Here is a 4,541-nt window from a genome sequence, read left to right on the forward strand (position 1 = left end):
AAAAAAAAATTTAAAAAAAAAGTTGTATCCAAAAGCAAGGTAGGGGCCGGGGAGTTGGCTCAGTGGAATAAGCGCTTCCCTGGCAAGCGCAGGGGCCTGAGTTCAATCCCCGGTTCCACCCAAAAAAAAAAAGCATTGGTTGACCCAGCCCTCCTGATTCTCAAAAACAAGGTAAACTCCAAGGCTAATTATTTGAATAGATGTTTCATCACACAGAGCGATGACATAGCAGAGGGAAATGGAGATGTAAATTACAACCATAATGAGATACCACTTCCCACTTGCTAGCATGGCAAGTGTTTCATTTAACAGTGGTGAAAATCAGAGCAGAAGCCCTCTTCTACTCCTGAAGGCAATGCAAAGTGGTAGCACACTTCACAAAATTGCTGTTGACTTCTTATTAACACGTACTTACCATATGTGTCAGCAATCTCACTCCTAGGAATTTAACCAAGAGAAACAAAAATGTTCATAAGTTGACCAGAAAAAAAGAGATGTGTACAAATGTGTATAGTAGCTTTATTAATGATCACCAAAAGCTGGAAACAAGTCAAATATTTATGAGTTGGTGATAGGATAAACCATCTGTGGTATGTCCACACAATGAAACACTACTCAGCAATAACAAATTTTTTAAAAAATGAACTGTCAATACATTCAGCAATAAAAATATATCTCAAAAATCTAATTTTCAATGATGGAATCCAGACACACACAGAAATGTGTGCACAACTTTTTTTTTTTTTTTTTTTTTTTTTTTTGCAGAACCAGGGATTGAACTCAGGCCCTTGAGCTTGCCAGGCAAGTGGTTATTCTCCTGAGCCATGTTCCAACATATTATACAATCCCGGTTATGTGACATTCAATAAAAGATAGAACTAAGGGGAGGGCATATTGTTTTAAACCTCTGGTAGAGCCAGCCAAATATCTCAGCGGATTAAAGGGCCTGAGGGTTGGATCCCTGGCACCACCCCAGGGGTGCCCTGAGACGGCAATTGAGACTGGGCATGGTGGCACGTGCCTGTAATGCCAGCTCTTGGGAGGCTATAAACAGGTGCATCACTACAAGTCCGATCTAGTAGTGAGTTCCTGAACACCCTGTAGACCCTTCCCTAAAATATAATAAATAAATAAACCTCTTGTAATCCTAGTACACAAGAGGCTAAGGAAGGAGGATCACCACAAGCTCAATTGAGACCCTAGCTAATAAATACAACTATGTAATGAAATCCTGTATCAAAACCAAAAACAAAAAATCAGATTTGGGGCTGAAGGTGGTGAAAGAAATGGAGGAATAACAAAAACACTCTGCATCTTGGTTTCCCTGAAGCTCATGTGACTGTAGGATGGCCTTGAGCTCACTTTGTAGCCTAGGGTGGGTGGACAAACTGAGCACTTTAAAAAGCTATGTTACTACTTAGGAGGATGAGGCAGAGGACCCTCAGAAAAACAAAACACAATGAAACAGATACAACATCTAAAAAGGTAAGGTTTTAGTGCATGTAAAATTCATCTCAAGATAGCCAGGTGGTCTACAAGCTCCATCCCCTGTACCAAATGCAGTGCTGGCCCCACGCAGAACCAGCCATGGAAATCGGGTTTGGTGGTGCATACCTGTAACCCCAGCACTGCATAGGCTGAGACAGGAAGATCACTACAAGTCTGAGCTACATAGCAAGAACCAATACCAAATAAATAAATAAATCTGATAATTAGGGTCAGGGATATAGCTTAGTGGTACAGCACCTGCCTGACAAGTGTGAGGTCATGAGTTTGTTTCTGGTACCAAAATAAATACGTAAATAAATCTGATACAAAGAATTGATATAGGATGAATAAATGATGAAAGCAGAAAATAAAATAATCAGCAGTCATTTTCATAAATCAAGCATTTTGTACAGGTAAGTAGCATGAATATACGCACAAAGGAAAGAACAGAACATGCAGCAACATTTCAACTACAATTAATTGTTCTTGAAACATTAAAGATGGATTAATTTTTAGCTTTATACTTTTGCTTGTGTCTATTTGCTAAATAATTTAATAAATACTATTTTTGTAATGTTTTTAAAAAGAAGTTTTTATTGATGGTGGTAGATTTAAGGTTTTTTTGTCGCTCAACCTTGGGCCTGTAAGTAGCTAAGCTCTTCCTCTGAGCTACATTCCAGCCTCAAGTCAAGGGTGTTTTAAAATGCATCAGAAGTAAGGAGGTGAGAGCTGTTCTGAGGAGGTTGACTACTTAGGGAGCAAGCTACTAGAGGTGATTTTTATCTTGTATGTACTTTAAAAATGAATCTTTTTCCACAGGCAAGACAGAGCCGTAACACTCTAGAGGTCAAGTATGAACACTGTGCTCCCCGGAGCTGCCTTCGCAGAGCAGCCTTTTGGGAGCCAGTCCCAGTCATGCCCAGAAGCCTTGGTGACTCACTTCTCTCTGCAAGAAGTCTCCACGATTCTGCTCCACTCTTCGGTTCAGTTTTTCCTCAGTAGTCACCCCTGTGTTTTCTGTGTGTTTTCTGTGTGTTAGCTGGGTATTTACTCAGCATTCAACCACAGCCTGAACTCTGCTGCTCCGAGCTTCTGCTTTGCCTGTCCCCTGCATTTGGAGCACTTTCCCAGCCCTTCTGCTCTTCAGAAGAGAAACCGTTGTTAACGCGCCCACATCCTACCACTGTGGGTGTCAGCTTTTCACCAGTCTGACAGAATGCTGTACTGACATAAACAACTTTAAAGAGGAAAGACTTGTTTGTGCCCATGGTTTAGAGCTTTCAGTCCAAGGCCGAAATAGCACAGCTGAAAGATGTGGCAGGGGAAGACTGCTTACCTCAAAGAAGTCAGGAAGCAGAAGGAAAGAGCCAGATGTGAAGGAGCAGGGAACAAGACACCCCTCAAAGCCTTGCCCTAGGGACCTACTTCTTCCAGCTGTGCCCCCACCCTTTCTGAACAGCCCGTTTTGCTTCCTCAAGATGCAGTCACTTGCAGGCCCCACTTCTGAGCATGGCTGCCATGGAAGTCAAGCTCCCAATATATGCATGTGTCTTTGAGAGACAGTGCATATTTAAGCCATAACAACTACCCTGCCTGTGTCTTTTACATTCACCCATCTACACTGTCTTTCAGTTATCTAAGACTCCTCTTTCTTTTCATTTTTTTTTTAATGTATTTAGGACAGGTATTCAGGGTCTCACTGCATAGATTGGACTCATAGTTGTCCTCCTGTTTTCAGCCTCCCAAGCTCTGGGATTGCAAGAGCCCACCACCATGCCCAGTCTCAATTGCCATCTCCACACAACCTGGGGCTTGAACCCCGGCTGCTGCGCTCTACCTAAACAGGCACATTGGTCCGCTGAGCTATCTGGCCCACCCTCTCTTCTGATCTTAACTCATAAGCATCTTTGTATCCTCCACAACTGTGAGCACAGTGCCATACACTCATTTGTGCAGTTTCACCAAAGATGGCACCAGACTGAGGGTACCAAATTGTGGTACATCCATTAACTGGAATACTCATCAAAGAACTGATTACTAGATTAGTCCCAGATTTAGATCAATCATACAAAAAAATTACATGATAGTCTATTCTAGAACATAAGCCTTTCCCCCATTAGAATTCATAAGTGGTAAAACACAGAAATAATCTACCAACCCAGAAATGTATAAACAGAACAGAATTGAGATTTGTTTAAACAATGCTCATGGTCTTTTTTTTTTTTCTTTTTTAAAGCAAACCGGTCATTCAAATCTGTATCTGTTCTCAAGTATGTTTATAGAGGCACCTATGAGCTTATTTTTACTATGGAAACTTATCAACATACTCTGTGGGAACAGGTCTGGCTAAATATTTTCTAAAGTAGGAATTAAGCTAGGCATAGTGGTGCATTCTTGTCATGCCAGCATTCAGGAGGCTGAGGCAGGAGGATCCCAGAGAGTTTGAAGTCAGCCCAGGCTACATACTTTAAGGCCAGCACAAACACAGAATGAATCCCTATCTCAATAAGGAAATAGAGTAGGGATGAGTGCTGCAAATTATGAATTAACAAAATGAGTTTTACCTTTTAACTGTTCATGTTGTTGCCCAGGTAGCCAACCATCTTTCTACAACTTTTAGGCCCTTTCAGATTATATGATCTACATTCTGGACAAACGGAGGGTAGAAACAACTGGAGGGAGACAGGAGGCTACAAAGAACACAATACCAGAAAAGTCCTGTAAATCTAAGTCAAAACTCAGCTCTGCGTCTCAGTGAGTCAGAGGCCTGAATAACACATGAAGCCTGTTTGGCCATCGTCTGAGAAGTCTGACTATTCTGAGATCATCAGGACAGGAGAAACCACAGGCAAGTTATGAGGAGAGAGAGCGAGGTCTGTTCAGCTCCGGCGCACAGCCGTCCTGGCCCAGGGACCACCTGCTAAGGCTGCAGCCACTATTTCCCTGCTCTTAGACAGCAGGCCTGAGATTACAGCCAATCCCATAAGCCCAGTCAACCTACAGAATAGTGGGAAATCAATTTTTAAATTATTTCAAACAATTAAAATCTGAAT

Source organism: Octodon degus, unplaced genomic scaffold, assembly GCF_000260255.1.
Source record: "Octodon degus isolate 3935 unplaced genomic scaffold, OctDeg1.0 scaffold00152, whole genome shotgun sequence".
In the NCBI taxonomy this organism is placed as follows: domain Eukaryota; kingdom Metazoa; phylum Chordata; class Mammalia; order Rodentia; family Octodontidae; genus Octodon; species Octodon degus.